Genomic DNA, 16,835 nt, shown 5'->3' with positions numbered 1-16,835 from the left:
TGGTTACACACTCAGTAGGAATCACAAATCATTCAGAAGCCAGAAGTCTAGCTCACACCTCACTTCACTGGGTGCCTGTGGCCTCGGGCCTTAGCTGCTGTGAGCCTCTCCTCTTCCATCTAATAGGAATAAAAGTTCTTCTTTACCCCCAGGATAGACAAAGGATGGAATGGGTCACCTTACTTTGACCCAGCTTAGGAGGGCACAACGTCAGATGTGAGTACATCGACATCAAAGCAAAAGTTAAAGCCATAATTTTGGGCAAAGCAGCCTTAGAGAAGCTAATCAGATGTTGTCAGGGAGGCCATGCTTCCCAAGGCCACTCCAGCCCAATGTCTACCCTCCAGCACCTGGATTCTGCCTGTGCTCGCCTCACAGCCCAGCAAGTCCAAGAATTCAAATGGACCCATACCTAGAGTCTCTCAACACCCCCACAGCCGCCACCCCCCACCCACCCTCAACATTTACAGCCCCACATGGGCACCAAAGAGGATCCACCCTGCCCCCAGAGGACTCCCAGACTAGGCTCACCACCACAGAGCCTCCAGGAAGGAAGAGCCCTCACTGTACAGATGAAGAAACTGAGGACCAGAACAGGAGAGAATTTGGCCAAGATCAATCAACTTCTTCCTTCTGGCTTCCCCTTTTATTCTCAACTTCTTTGGGTAGTTCTAGGGGGAAAAGAGTATGGAAGGGACCAAGACTCGGGGGGGAGGGAAGTCATTTGCCCAAGGACCCACAAGAAGTAGAAAGATGGAGGTTCTTAAGGCTTCCAGCTTTGGGGTCCTCCCCAGCACCTACCCCTTGCCTCAGCCCCACCCAGCTGTTCTGTGGGAAGAGGCAGGCTTGACTGGCTGGGAAGAGTCCTGGAACAAAAGACAAGAGATCTGCATTTTTCTCCCTCAGCTTGGATGATTTGCCCTGGTTCTTTCTGGCCTCAATTCCCTCATCTATGAAAAGTGAAGGTCAAAATAGATCAAGAATGGCTAAAGGGAAGGTCAAAATAGATCAAGAATGGCTAACTCTCATGGCACACATACAATACTCCCTTATCCTCCACCTAAAGCAGACATTACTAATCTATCACAGCACTCTTTCCCAAGAAGCCAAGACTGAACCTCAGAAAGCTTCTCAACACAGCATTCCAGGTTTAGAGGATGGCCTCAGCTATTTCTAGACTGGATAATATCTGAACTCTCACAAGGGAAAAGAAGGAGAAAGAAAAATACAAAATTTACTGACTAGATTAAGACACCAGGAATATGTTATATGTTAGCTGATTTAATCCTCATAAGGGAGTTGTGCAGAGGGTGAGGTCCAGAGAGGCTAAGTGACTTGCCTTTGGACACACAGCTTTGAATGAAGCCTTGAACATAAGGGAGGCCTCTGCTGAGTCTCCCTCCTCAGGAATAGTGATGCAGAGCCAGCCACCAGATATGAGGGTTTTAGGCACAGCCTCATGCCATCCTCTCCTTAGCCCTACTTGGTGCAAGCCCCGTGCCCATTTACAGCTTCAGAATCACAGGACAGGGGCATCAGTTGCCAGAGGAGGCAGAACTTGGGCAGGTGTCTGGCTCTTCCCTGTTCCTATTTATTGAGCACCTAATGTGTACAAAACACTTTATTTCTGTCTTAGGACATTATGGCAACCATGACTCATTATCCCACTTAATGGATGAGGAAACTAAGGACCCCCACAGGAAGTCCACCCTGAGGTTTCCCATGGAGATAAAAGGGTGGGAAGGGCAGAGGGAAGGAAAGGGCTGTGGGAACCCGACAGGAGATAGAGGCACGGGCCACAAACCCAGGCAGGAAGTGAGGCCCTGGTCAGACAGCCCCAGGCAGAGCAGTGCAGGTCTCTGGAGTATCTCTACAGCTGCAGAGACCTGGGAGGCTCTTGGTGGGGCCAAGCGCTAGACTAGGAGCCCAGAACCCTTGGCCTAGGCCTGGCTCTGCCACTTGGCAACTGGGAGGCCCTAAGCAAGTGACTTTTCCTCTCTGGACCTTAGTATTTCCAGCTGGAAAATGTGGCCAACCTTACCTAAGGCCGGCTTTCAAGAAGCTGGGCTGGGCTAGACCTATGGCATTCTCCCAGTTCAGCCTCCTCATACGGAGAAGGTATAGAGAAGGCAGAGCAGAGCTCAAGGTCACCCAGCACATGGTGGTGTTGGCTGCCAACATTAGCTCCTAGGCCAGCCCTGCCTGGCCTGGTACCTTCAGGCTCAGTGAGATCGTTATTCAAGGCCTTACCATTCAAGGCAATGCCAGACCCAGAGGTGCCAATTGACCTGCCCAATATAACACACCACGAAGTGGGACCTATCATCTACTGGTGCCAAGCACTGGGAGACATTTATTGTCCCCATTTTCAAGACAAAGAAACTAGTCTCAGAAAGATACAATGAATGACTCACAGACACATAGCAAGTGGGGACAGTCAAAATTTGAACTGACTCCTGAGCCCTTACCTGGCCTTTGGTCTCCATCTCTCTAGCTGACCCCTCCTCAGTCCCAGCTTCCAGCCAGTCTACACTGCACTTCCCTAACCCCTGGCTCTCACCCTGTCTGGCCTTCCTACTAGCGAACTTAAGGCAGTTGAGTTCCAAAGCCCAGCTTCAAATACCCACTCCTCTTAAAACATGGTCTGGGCCCCCATAGAATATTGGAGTCCAGCCCACAGATCTATTTCCATCAGGTGCTTGGTCAGCTCTGTACCTCTGTCCTCCACCATGGTGCTGTTCACACAGAGGACACGAAGCAGCCCCCTGGCCCTGTAGGATGAAGGCCAAACTCCTCCCCAAGGACCACAGAGCTGCCCACGTGGTCCAGCCTTGCTGATAACACTCCTCCCTGTCATTCTCAGGTTTTCCCATTTTTTTCTCCATAACAACATACACTTCCTACCTCAGGGCCTTTCCGCACACACTTCCCTCTGTCTGGCAAGCCCTTTCCCTAAGCCTACTCCTTCATTCCTTCCTCAAGATTCCTCAGTACCCCAGGCCTCTCTCTCTGAGCCCTTATCACCATGCTTTTCAACCTTCAACCTTTTTTATCTCACTTAAACTTCCACGGCACACATAAATTATGTTGATCAAAAAAAGAGTAAGAAAAAGAATATATTTACTATGCTTTGAACTTCTTTCAATAATTTAATTAATGATCTTCAAAATTTTTCATGGCATACCTAAGATACTCTCACAGCACACCAGTTGAAAATCACTGCCTTATCCTATCTGTGATTATGTATTAATTTATCTGGCAACTTGTTTGCTACTTGGCTCCTGATTCAAATTTCTGGGAGGCCAAGGACCTGTGCACAACCCCAGCAAGCATCTAGCCAAGCTGAACACTCCCTACGACCCGGGGGGCCCTGAGAAATATCGAACAGGAAGGAAAAAAGTCCCCCCTTCCTTGTTGGTGGACTTCTGCTCCTCCTCAGCTCAGATACCACCTCCTGGAAGCCTCCTAAAGCCCCCCATAGCTCCCACTCACTGCTAACCCCATCACAGTACTGCTCAGCCTGAGTTCAAAGCTCCTACCACACAGTAGGTGCTCACTAGAGGGTCAGAAATGCTTGTATCTAGACAGGTTTGGGAAAATGGGGTCAGCTGAGGACCAGGTGGGTGGACAGATCCATCAGCAGGTCACTGAGCCATCTCCTCTCTGGTCTTAGTGGGGAGGCAGGTCCAGACATCTCCCACCTCCCACTCCCAGGTCACAATCAGAGAAACAAAAGCAGGAGCTAGGCTGTGTGCTGAGGCTAATTTCTGCTCCAAGAAGAGGCTAGGGGACAAGACGAGAGAGTGGGGGGCCTCTCTTCCTGAGAGAGGTGGGCTTAAGTCCAGTCTTGCAGAGCAGGAGCAGACAAGCAGCTCATAGAGAGGGCACTAGAGGAGGGGCACATTCAGGAGCAAAGGCCCAGGGGCAGACAGTCAGCTGAGAGCCGTGACACACTGTAAATCATTTTCCTGGGTGGAAAGATCACATCACTGAAAGGACCTTGTGGCTTCCATTCAATCACTCATCAGCATAGTCTTTTCCAATGCAGTTGTGGGCCTGGTCACATACTGGGTAACCCCTGCTCTCCTCATCACTGGAGAGGTGCCAAGTGCAGCCAGACTAGGGTCTCCGAGAGCCAGGCCCTAATTCCAGCTTTAAACAGTATACTGTACACTTCCTCTTTCTAAGCCTCAGTTTCCTCATCAGCAAAATGAGGATAAACAAGAGTCCCTACCTTCTAAGAAGTGTTCAATCGGTGTTAGCAACTATTGTTATTACTGGCCCATTTTATACTTGGCAAAACTGAGGCCAGAGGGAACAATGAGTTGCCCAAGGACACACAGTTGCTGGTGGCAAGACTGTGCCAGGCTGTTGCTTTCTCAAGAGTTACGAGGTATCTTTTCAGAAACCAATTTATCCTCTTCTGGAGCTGAACCCCACTCCAGTCAGCAACCTCACATCCCACCCATCCAGCAAAGGACTTATTCATTGAGCACCGACTACATACCAAGTCCCTCCATGCAGAAGCACACAGAAGCATCACCTGAGGATTCTCATGTCATATATGAGGACTCAGAGAGGCAGTCCCTGGGCCTACGTCACCCAGTGAGCCTAGAAGCCTAGGTGTCTTGACTCCCAGCCTGGCCCACTTTTGAAACCAAATCTGGGCTCAGCCCCTGCAGCTCAAGCGGCTGAGGCACCAGCCACATATACCAGAGCTGGTGGGTTCAAATCCAGCCCTGGCCTGCCAAACAATGACAACTACAACCAAAAAAAAAATCATCGGGTGTTGTGGCAGGCGCCTGTAGTCCCAGCTACTTGGGAGGCTGAGGCAAGAAAATCGCTTAAGCCAGGAGCTGGAGGTTGCTGTGAGCTGTGATGCCACAGCACTCTACCCAGGGCAACAGCTCAAAGCTCTGTCTCAAAAAAAAAAAAAAAGAAACCAAGTCTGATCTCAGCTGCTCTGTGGCTTTACCTAGACTCACCCAGGTGACCCGGTGACCACTGCCCCCATTGTATAGAGTTCATGAGGTTCAGGACAGACACACATGCTCTGTGCACTCTTGAGTCTGTGCCGATACCCCCAAGTGAGCCTCTACTGTTCACCTCCATCATTCTCATGCTTCCACCAGCCCAGCAATCCCAACCAGGCCCACCTGCTACTGATGAGGCCCCCAGCTCAGAGCCGGCAGGTAGCTGCCTGAGAACACACAGCAGGGCAAGTGGTACCCCTGATGGGGACTCAAAGCCACCCTCAACCCCAGCACAAGCAGACAAGGTGGACCTGGCCCAATGGCAAACGCCTAAAACTTTTGCCAACTTCTGAGGGGGCCAGTGGCTAGGCCTACTTAGGGACAGGGTTGGGGGCTGGGGGCAGCGGGAACCAAATCCTGTCTCGCCCAGTCCCTTCCAGGATGGCACCAGCCCCCACCAGAGGCCCTATGAGGGCAGGGAGGTCCTGATAGCCCAACCAGGCGCCTCTACCCAGGAGCCCTCAGCCCACCCTGCCGCCCCCCACCTCCTAACCAGGCCCGGGGGGCGCAGGGCTGGGCAGCTGCGTCCAGAGGCGGCGCCGACCGGCTCAGATTTCAGATTTGGCCTAGACCTGGCCCGGGGGCTGGGGCCCGGCTCGCCTGCTTCTCTGGGGGGATCAATGGGAAAGCACAAGCTACAGGGGGCCCGGCGCGGCCGGGACCCCGGCGCCCCCCGCCCAGCCCCCTCCTCCCGCGGCATCACAACAAAAGGCCGCGCCGGGCACGTCCTGGTGTGCCAGCCCTGCGCTCCGAGATCGCAGCTCCGCCGGGGGCTGAGGACTGGGGGGTGGACAGGAGCCGCCGCGGGCCGGCGATCCGACGCCAGGGTGGTCCCCGGGCCGGAGCTCCCCGCCGCAGGCCGGGACCGGGGGCCCGCGGAGGGGCGGGGGCCGCTCACCTGGGCCGGTGGGCGGCCGGGCGCACCGGCAGACAGACGCACCGGACGGCGGACCGCCGGACAGCCAGCGGGTCGGGCGGACGGCGGCCTGGCCGCTCCGGCTCCCAGGCCGGAATGGATTCCGGGCTGGGAGAGACAGATCCAGAGAGAAAGGGAGGAGGAGGCGGCGGCGGCGGCCCGGGGAGGGGAAGAGGAGGGAGGGAGCGCGCGAGCAGGGAGGAGGGGCCCGCGGGCCGCCGGGAGGAGGAGGAAGGAGGAAGCTCAGGGACGGATTCCCGGCCGGTGACCTGAGAGAGACCCAGGAGCGGCCAGAGCCGGGGGTCCCGGAGGGGGGGGCGCAGACACCGGAGCCCCGCCCCCCCCCACGCTTGAGCGCCCACCCGGGCCGCAACGCTCCCCCCAGCTGCCCAAACCACCCACCTACCCGGTGTGCCCCACATCCACCTCTCCCGCAATGATTATTAGTAATAATAACTTCAGTACGGATGGGGCGCTTGCTCCTTGCCAGGCGCCATGCTAAGGGGCTTGGGATGAGCGGAGGATTTAATCCTAACAACCGTTGGGCTGGGCAGCGAGTGATCACCTGTACCTATGAGAAACTGAGGCATTGACAAGAACCTAGCTTTGGACCCTGAGGTTCTCGAAGTGGGGACTGGGGCAGGAGAGACAGGGCAAGGAGAAGCAACATTTATTTTGATAGATAGGTGTGCATTTTAAGTGCATAAAAAAAGAACTGGCAGCCGGTCACAAGTCAGAGAGTTCTGGATATTACTGCTTAGGAGGGGGCTGACGCTGGCATTTCAGTGGCAATCACACTTCCAGGTAAATAAAGCCAAGAAGTACATCTGGACCCAGGAGGGCAAGAATTACAGCAGAAAAAATAAGACAATGAGGAAATATTGCTTTACACCACAAAGGCGCCCCCACCCCCCACCCCCCCGCATCCCCCTGGCCCAGGCTCCAGGGCTGCCCTGTTAGAAGTCCATGCCCCACCTTTCACTCCTCTCCTGCCATTCCTGAATCATGGCACAGAGGAAGGAGGGGGCCCTGAACCCAGCTTTAAATATCACCACCTGCCTCCATGTTCCTTCTTTGAAAGTTCTCCCATTTCACAGATGGGAAACTAAGGCCCAGCCAAAGTGGCACCAGGTCTGGGATTCTGCTGCCTGGACAAAGGCTCCTGTTGAGAAGAGCTGGGAGGAACACCCTAGAATGTGTAAGGCAAAGGCCTCAGGGTACAACATACTTTCCAGCAGACCAGGAATGAGCAAGGCCTTAGGCCAGGCTGATCTGGGTTCACATCTAAGCTAGTCACCCCTCTGCTACATAGAAATCCTTCCACTCTCCCAGCCCAGTCTCCTCACCTCCAGCAGACCAGGAATGAGCAAGGACTTAGGCCAGGCTGACCTGGGTTCACATCTGCTACATAGAAATCCTTCCTCTCTCCCAGCCCAGTCTCCTCACCTGGAAAACCAGAATGAACAGGGCCACAGAAGGTTCCCAGAAATATTAGAACTGGCAACTGTGAGAGTGGCTAGGGTTGTGCTCAATGAATAGTAGGGCTTGTGGTGATAAGCTCAGGCCAGAGGGGGAAGGGACTGCTTAAGATCCCATAGCAAGTCAGCAGCAGAGCGGGCACCAGCAGCCAGCCTGGGCTGGTGAAATGGCCGCACTTGTTTGCAAGGCTGGCTTAAAGATTAACTGCAGCTTCCCAGGACTCAGGGCGGGTCCCTGTCTGGAGGAGCAGGTTTCTCAGCCCTGTTCACTCCTTAGACATGTCTGAAGGCCTCTACTGGCGGGAGGTGGGGAACCACACTTAGCGACTTGCAAGAATTTATTGTGCTCATTTCTTCCCCAAGTTCATGTTCAATAATGTCACATCAGCAGCCTGATATCAGCCACAGTGGGAGTATTTATACCTTGGAAATCAGCAAATGCTACAAATCAAATCTTACTTTTTCTTCCACAGAGCTGGTCATTAAATATTTACCAACACATCATTCAATCCACCTCCAGGAGTTCTCCAGAAAGTTCTGAGCTTTTCTAGAGCTGAGATGAGAGCTTAAAAGTGCAGACTTTGGACTCACAGACGTAGGTTCAAGTCTCAACTCTGCCACTTCTCAGATATGTGACCTTGAGCATGCCATTTCTCTGAGCCTTAGTAGGCCAGCCTGCAAAATGGGCTAAAGAGAGCACCTCCCATGGAAGGTCCACCTGAGGATGAAATGAGGTGGTGTGTGTTCAGCGTGTGTGCGCTCCCATTGTTATTCACACCCCTAGTACTCTTTTACCAGAATTGGCTCAATTCTCTAACAAGAATTGACTCTGCGGACACAGAGGAAGCCTTCTACCCGAAGCCACCGCTGGCTTCAAGGGCCTGCTCAGGGGACCCAGTTCTCAGGAGGATGTGGCTCACACAGTGGTTTCATTATTGAACATATGAAGAGCTCTTTATTTTTAATCATCCCTCTGTGCTTTTGCTGAGGCTGGAACCTCTGCCAGGGATGCTTAACCCCTGTACCCAGCTTTCCGAGCTTCCCCATCCTTCAAAGTCCAGAGTCAACACCATCTCTTCCACAACAAACTTCCTGACACACCCAATGCAGACACATCCCAAGTCTACTCTGAGTGTGTCTGTCCCCACCCTGAGGGCAGTGGCCATGGCCTGGCCCATCCCCAGCACAGAGATGGCACCACCCAGTTGGCTGGAGAACACATTGACTTGGGAGCCACAGATAAGCGTTCACATTCTAACTCTTCCCAACACTGACCATGTGGTCCTGCCTTCTCTGGGCCTCAGTTTACCTATCAGTAAGAGGACAATAACAACCCCAGCAACTTCCAGTTATGCAGGTGGGAGTTGCTGGTCTAGCCTGGTGGATAATAACTCTTTGTGCATAATTTTGCTTAAAACATTCTTTTTCCTAGTAAAACAACAACTCATTGGTTAATATCTGCAAATCATTCATCATTGTTAATGGACAGCAAACATTTCTTGACCACTGACAGTATACACAGCCCCGGACCAGGCCTGGAGCCTCAACAGGGACAACTTCCCAGCCCAAAGCACTCAGCAGATGATAGATAGTATTGGTGTCAACATTGTTGAAACAGTGAGCTCTGCTTGTACACAGTCCTCTGTCTCTAGAAACTCCTTATCCCCACCAGAGTCAAAGCCACAACCGAAGGCACTATGGAGAATGTGGGGTAATACCTGCCCCAAATGACTAGCAGTGGACCTATAGGTTACAACTGTCATAAGACATGGGAACTGGTGGTGGCCACACCTCACCCATAGCCCTGGTGACTTGGCTTCAATGATGGCCAATCCGCCATGTCCAACCCCAGCCCAGCTCACCTTTGGAGCAGCGACTGGGAAGTTGGACCCATCACAGACACTCAGTGGGGAATTCCAGACCAGCTCTGCCATACCCTACGTGGTTTGCTGTGAGTTATCTACATGAAGCCACCAGGCTCAGGGCTACAAGATAGGGTGGAGAGGTGGGGAGGCTCTAGCCTGAAGCTGTGAAGTCTCCTATGGCACTGCACTTCACAGTTTACACAGAGAAATTCTGATCTGTAGGACCTGGTCCTCTTCCCTCTTCTGCAAAGCCTGCCACTTGCTGTCCCCCCACAAGGCAGCTCCTTCCTGCACTCAGGCCTTTGCCCATGCTGGTCCCTCTGCCTGGACTGCTCCACACCGCCAGCCTTAGCTGGGCCATACTAATCATTCTTGCCAGTAGATATTTACTGAGCACCTACCATGTGTTAGAGTCTGTGTGAAGAGCTAGGGACACAGGAGGGAGCAAACCAAGGCTGGTATCTGATTGTGAGGAGCTCTCCATCAGAGACAGACAAGCACAGGGGCTGGAAGGGCCCGAGGGGCTCCCACCCCAGCATGTGTTGGGGGGACTTATCAGAGATGGTGGCAAGGGAAGAATAGGACACGACAGGTGTGTAGACAGTGGGACAACATAAGCAAGACAGAGGCTAGAACAGTGTTGTATCTGGAACTCCAATCAGGTGCTCATGGGGCACAGCATCATGGCTAGGCTGGGAGTGGGGGAAGTGAGGTGGGATGGGAGGGGATCCTGAACACCCTTGAATGCCAAGTTTAGCTTTATCCCTGAGGCAGAGCGGAGCCATGGAGGACGGCAAACAGAGCCTGGGCTGGGGAGATGTGGAGGCCAGAACAGAATGGGGGCAGGCAGGGAACAGTCAGGAGGCCTCTGTCTGATGGCAGCTGCAGCGGAGGACCAGCCATGATTCAGCTGAGGTAGAGGACTCGGCTTACATAGGCGTGTGCCCGTGGGCACATCTCTGTGTTCCAGGGAGTGAAGCCAAGCTGGCTTCAAGGCCTAAAACCCAAAACACTAAAGATGCGTCCCCCCCACATGTTCCAGGGAGTGAGGCCAAGCTGGCTTCAAGGCCTAAAACCCAAAACACTAGAGATGCGTCCCCACCACGTGAGCATCAGAGCTGGGAGCAGGTGAGCATGCGCTCCCTTGAGGCTGCCCAGGGCAGGTCCCTCCAGCATCCACCCCCCCTCTAGGGAAGGATGGAGACAGCAGCACCTGAGTGGGCGGAGCCCAAGTGATGACACAAAGGTGGTGTCAACCAGTGAACCTGGTCCTCCACAACCAAAACCCTCACAGCTTCACCTTCTGGGCTGTGCGGCCAGTTCCCAGATGGGAGACCTGAGGCTCAAGTGCATCTCTCCCCAGTCTAGAGTCTGGAGACAAAACAGTGGATGTCAAGGGCAGAAAAGATCTGCCCACGTGAAAATGGGGAAGACGCATGCCCCACCAGGTTCCTGTGAAGGCCAAGTGACAAGAAACTCAGCCACTTATCACATCACTCCTTTCAGCCACAGGAGATCAGAAGACAGATCCTCTCTCAAGGTCACAGGGAGTCACTGGCTGCAAAGTTCCCCTCCCCCCTCCAGCCCAGTCCTCCTTCCACCACATCCCAGAAAGTTTGTGTGAAAAGATGAAAGGAGGTAGGGCCCTTGATCCACCCGCCTAACCGGAGGGCAGAGGGCAGCCCGGAAATCTGCAGCCAGAGCTGTGACCCCAGCAGACCAGAGGGGGTTAGAACCCTGCTGTGTAGAGAAGAGACAGTCTGCAACAGGAGGGCTAAAAAAATAGTAAAAATAATAATCATAGTAAGAGCTCAGTCACTGTGGGTGGAGTTTCCCAAGCGAGGTCCTGTTCCTGAATGCAGTGCTTTGTTTGTTCTTCACAACACGAAGTAGGAGCTACTAGTAGGCCCACTGTATAGATGAGCAAACTGAGGCTCAGTGAGGTGACATGACATGGTGGGGAAGGGGAGGACCTCAAGTTCAAACCCAGACAAAATTCAAGCCTTCCTGGGTCTGGGACTCAGGCACTGTAGTTCTGTACTGCTTACACCTTCTGTATTTCATAGCCCAGAGGGAGAGGCCAGACCCACAGGGGCTGGATAAAGACCCAGGGATCCCCCTGTGAGCCTTGGCTTTAACCTCAGAGGAATATCTCCATCTTCGGTTTCCCAGGCTCTTGGGAAGATGGAATGTAGCAATGCTTTGTGGGAGAACTCTGAACAGTAGATACTAAAGAAGACAAAATGTTAATACTAAACTCCCTAGCCCTTAGGTGTGGGCTGCACCCGGTGACTCCCTTTCTAAGAGTATATTATGGGAAGAAGGGCAGGGGAGTAAACTTACAATGCAAAAGCTGACAAATACTGTCTCCACCAGGGGAATAAGGTCAACATCAATGGTGATCAGTCCTGTTGGTAACACACATCCTTGATATGATGTGATGAGAATGGCATTTTACCTCTGTGGTCTTCTGCCCCAGAACCCCAGTCAAGCCGTAAGAAAAAAAGCAGACGAATTCCAATAGAGTGCATTCCTTTTTTTTTTATTTTTTTTATTTTTAAGACAAAGTCTCTGTCAGCCTGGGTGGAATGCCTTGGTGTCATAGCTCACAGCAACCTCAAACTCTTGGGCTTGAGCAATCCTCCTGCCTCAGCCTCCCAAGTAGCTGGGACGATAGGCACCCACCACAATATAACACCCAGCTAGTTTTAGAGACAGGGTCTCACTCTTAGTCAGGCTGGTCTCAAACTCCTTAGCTCAAGCAATCCAACTGCCTGGCCTCCCAGAGTGCTAGTAGGATTACAGGCATGAGCCACCATGCCCAGCCTAAACACTTTCTTTCTAAAGCTAAGAAAACTGAGGACCAGAGAGAATAGAAGCGCTATGCTCAAGGTCAAGTTCATGACAAAACTTGGAATGTGATCAGGGTTTCTAAATGTCACAAGAATTCATTAATAGCCCTACTGTACACAGGGCACCAGCATAGATCCTTCTTGTGATGCAGGCAGGTGGGGAGGGTCAAAGATTTGTCCTTATGTCAGCAGCTCCCTTAGCCAGGTCTCCAGGGACACAGGCCCTGCCTTAGGGGGTTCCTAATCCAGAAAAGGAAACAGATCCTGAAACAGTTGGTGCAGGACAGCCAGGGAGCCCTGAGCTTCAGTGTCCAGGACACCCAGGCCCACCACCTACAGTGACCTCTGGCCACTCCCAGACTAACAGACCCTATGCTGTCCAACCTCACGCCTGTTCCTGCCTTACATCTGTATCTGTGTCACCTCCCTGAGCCTCACTGTGCTGCTGAGCAGAATGGAGCTGGTGATGGTACCGCCTCCCAGCTATCCTGAGAGGAGCCTGTAAGGTGCTGAAAAGCAGTGAGGTCTCTTCCCTTGTTGTGCTCAGTAAACAGTAATTCTTTTAATTTTTAAGTGTGTGTGTGCCAAGTGCTGCAGGAGCTCAGAGGGGGAGCATTTGTCAGTTTGCCTTGCTGGGGGCTTCTTGGAGAGCTTCCCAGACGAGAGCCATTTAGATTGGGTCTTGATGGACAGCAAGGAGTTCACCCATCAGGGAGGATGAGGAAGCTGTAGCCCCTGGCTTCCACATCTGACAGTTGGTCAGGGAGAAGAGGAGATTCATCAGACCAGGCTCCCAGGGGATTCCCACATGACAAGACTTACCTGTTTCCTGGCCTTGATGGCTCCCTCCTGGCCTCCCTGGGCTCTGGGGTGCACCATTGCCCAAGCCAAAGGCAGAAGCAGCAGGGGACATGCAGGGGTGGGGGCAGGCACCAGGGCTGAACAAACCCAAGGCTTGTCTGGAAAGGAAACCAAGCCCTGCCTCCCACTCACCAGCTGAGTGTCACTAGTGCAGCTTCCCCCTTCTGTTCCTGTTCAGGAATGACCCAGACAGGGCAGAGGCGAGGGTGGGGGCTGCCCCAAAGGCTGGGCCTGGAGCCTCCTGGGTTGACTTTAGCTATTCCCAGCCTCACAGACCTTCTGCTGTCCAACCTCACACCAGGTCCTGCCCTCCAGCACCCCTGCTGTTCTTCCAGGCCCCACAGGCTGCCGCATCACTGTCACCTCTCTGCAGGCCCAAACCCCACTAGATCCCCAGCCCCCTCTGGGGAGACTTCGACAGGAAAACAGATCCCTCTCTTGACCATTTACGCCTCCCACATGTCAGCACCTGCACCAGGGGTGGGGAGAGATGCAGCAGTGAGTGATCGAGACTGGCACAACCCCTGCCCTCCAGAAGTTGGGCCTTTAATCATCTGTGCCATGTGTCCAGCATGCTTTGTCCAAGCCCTGGGTGGGGAATCAGAAGCCAGGCCCCCGGTCCTGTGCAGCCTCTGCTCAGTATGGTCTTGGCCAAGTTCATTCCCCTCTCTGGCCAGCATTGGTTCCATGGCTGCTGAGGGAAGAGGCACAATGTCCAGGCAGCCTTATGGGGAGGGCCAGGAGGGATGCACACCCCACACTGTCCACCCCGATATAATTCCCCCAAATAAAGTCTCACTGTAAGTGGAACTGGTAAAATACACACACAGGGTTCTGAGTCATCACAGTTTCTTTGCAGAAGCAAATATGGGGGCCCAGTAGAGGGGACCCAGCAGATGGCTGGACATTGTGGTGAAGAGCAGCTCTGGAGGCAGAGATAGGGTTTGAATCCTGCCTCAATAGCTATGTGGCCTTGGGCACAACCCCCTGACCCTCACTTCTCTCATTCATAAACTGAAATACCTCATACGGCTATGTAATGATCAGCAGGACATATACATGGTAGGTGTTCAGTAAGTGGATGTTATTATTAGTAGTAGTATTATTTCTGGGCAGCTCACTTAAGACTCCATTAATAGAGTAGACAACTATGATGGCCTTAAAATTAATGATATAGACCTACATACTGGTGCTGACCCAGGCCTCAGCCACATGGCCTTGACTGTGACCTCTCCCATCCAGATGGCTGGATCTGGGGAAGGCCCAGAGTCGGCAGACATGGAAAGAGTTCATATTTATAGTAGTAAATTGAAATGTTATAATGTTTAATGATGTAACTCCATTTTTGCTTTTCTTCTTTTTTTTGAGACAGAGTCTCACTTTGTTGCCCTCAGTAGAGTGATGTTGCGTCTTAGCTCACAACAATGTCAAACTCTTGGGCTCAAGAGATCCTCTTGCCTCTTGCCTCCTCCCAAGTAGCTGGGACTACAGGCACCTGCCACAATACCCAGCTATTTTTAGAGGCAAGTTCTCACTCTTGCTCAGGCTGGTCTCGAACACCTGAGCTCAGGCAATACACCCACCTTGGCCTCCCAGAGTGTTAGGATTACAGGTGTGAGCCACTGCACTTGGCTCCATTTCTGCTTTTTTTAAAAATAAAAATGGGCATGGCTCCATGCCTGTAGCTCAGCAGCTAGGGCGCTAGTCACATATACCAGAGCTGACGGGTTCGAACTCAGCCTGGGCCTGCCAAACAACAACAACTCTAACCAAAAAAATAGCCAGGTGATGTGGTGGGCACCTTAGTCCCAGATACTTGGGAGGCTGAAGCAAGAGAATCCCTTGGGCCCAAGAGCTTGAGGTTGCTGGGAGCTGTGATGCCACGGCACTCTACCCAGGGTGATATAGTGAGACTCTATCTCAAAAAATAAATAAATAAATAAATAAATAAATGGGGGCATAGGAAAAATAAAAGGGATAAATACTTCCTTGTTATTAGTAAGTTGTTCCATGATGGAGGGATCACAGATGAGCTTAATAATTTTTGTCCTTTGTGCTTGTCTTTATTTTTTAAGTTTTAGACAGTGAGCTCATACTACTTGAGCAATTAGAAAATAGTTTTAAGTTGTTTTTTTTAAGTGCCATCTAGCACCCCCTCCCATCACAGTGAGTCTCTGTTCTCCAGCTGGCCTGGATGCCCAAGTACAAGGCCTGGTCACAGGGCTCCACAGCCCTCCAGGGCCATGGAGGATACCCTAGGCCTTCCCACCCACTCTGTGCTGGCCCCACCTGGGACTCCTGGGGGAAGTGTCCCAGAGAGAGACTCCTGGGGGAAGTGTCCATTTCTCTTCTATAACATTCTGGGATCCAGCTCTTCTCCTTCCCCTTGGCCTTGGCTCACCTAGTCTATGTCTATGAACCCTCCCAGGGTGGGATAGGTACAGGTAATGAGGAAGGGGGACTCCTGTGCCCTGGGCCTGGTTTGGAGGCTGATGACACAGCCAGTGTTAGCCAGGAGGAGCCCACTGGCTGGTGGCTTCGACTAGACTTTATCTTAGTCTGGGTTCTCCTGCAGCAGAGGCTGAAACGAGTACTCTTTTGAGAAGCCACCAACCCCAGGAAGCTACAGTGAGCGAGCAGGAAGAGAAAGATAGGGAAGGAGAAATACCAATATAAGGAGCTTATGGAGGCCACTGTTGTAGCCCAGGGGAGATAATCGGAGAAGGGAGCTCCCGCCTCAGCCCTGGTCTCTCCAGAACTCTGGCCCCCGGTGCAGTCATCCTGCAGGCCTTCTCTCAGGACATCCCTCTTCCCTCTACTCCATATCCCAGAGATTCTACTTACCCCAAGCAGCACACATCCTCTGTTACCTGAAACTGGTCTCCTCCTGGGTCCCCAGCTTAGGAATTGTTGATTCCCCTTTCAGGAACTTCAGCCAAAAACCCTGCATTCCCAACTGCCCCCACCTCCCACTCATCCCATACCATCTGTCCCCTTCTGCAATTCACCCTGTATCAGCCCTGGTTTTCCTCTTTCCAAAACACAGTTCTGGTCCTCCAGCAGCTCCCCTGTGGCCTCAGGCCAAAGTCCACACTTTAGGAGGTCAAGCAGGGCTGAAGCATTGCATTCAGCCCAGCCTCGGTCTCACCTACAGGCTGCTCTGCTTGAGATGTCCTTCCTGCCCCTACTCCCCAGGTAGCTCTGGCTCGTTCTTTGCCCCCCCCCCATTCTTCCTGCCTGGGTTAAAGCTTCATGGCCCCCCTCTGCACTCCTCACAATGAATGTCCCTCCAGGGAGAAATGAGGCCCAGTCATCCTTGTGTCCCAGCATTGCGCAGACTGGGGTTTGACGCTGACCAGACCCCAACTTGTTGGGACAGGAATCTCAGGCCTGGATTCCCCAGGTCTGTGGAGCAGTGCCAGGCATGTCCCAGCCCTTCCCTGAGGCTAGCACATTAGCCAGAGCAGGAACTGAGCCAGCCACCCTGCCCAAGGTCATGCCCTGGGTCTGCCCTCACCTTTTCCCTGAGCCCCTGCTAGCTCAGGGAGGGACTCCAGGGACAGGGATCCCTGGAGGGGCCCGGAAGGAACCCAGCCCTGGTGCTGGCCCCGGCCTCACATGGCCTTGGCTGTGACCTCTCCCATCCAGATGGTTGGATCTGGGGAAGGCCCAGAGTCAGCAGGGAGGCTCCTCCCACAACCCAAATTTGAACCAAGCCTTCTGCCGCCTGTGGTCTGTGCTCAACTTTCCACCACAGCCACTTCCCAATAATTAAATATTTAATCACCCAATAGTTAAATTAGCTCCCTAGGCCTTGAGCTAGCTCCCCC

General features: G+C 52.9%; 1 protein-coding gene across 5 annotated transcripts in view; it reads right to left on the bottom strand.

Moving 5' to 3' along the window:
- Positions 1-6,156, bottom strand: part of SRC (SRC proto-oncogene, non-receptor tyrosine kinase) — a 54,781-nt gene extending 48,625 nt beyond the window's left edge. For 4 of the 5 annotated variants that reach the window (XM_053574209.1, XM_053574208.1, XM_053574210.1 and 1 more), the window contains exon 1: positions 5,932-6,156. The gene's annotated coding sequence lies outside the window, so the exon portion shown is untranslated. The remainder of the gene's footprint in view (positions 1-5,931) is intronic. The other variant, XM_053574211.1, reaches the window with a different exon arrangement.
- Positions 6,157-16,835: the final 10,679 nt, after the last annotated feature.

The sequence above is a fragment of the Nycticebus coucang genome, chromosome 21 (genome assembly GCF_027406575.1).
Source record: "Nycticebus coucang isolate mNycCou1 chromosome 21, mNycCou1.pri, whole genome shotgun sequence".
Classification (NCBI taxonomy): domain Eukaryota; kingdom Metazoa; phylum Chordata; class Mammalia; order Primates; family Lorisidae; genus Nycticebus; species Nycticebus coucang.
The sequence above is the reverse complement of the archived record's forward strand: the minus strand, read 5'-3'. Positions and strand labels throughout refer to the sequence as shown.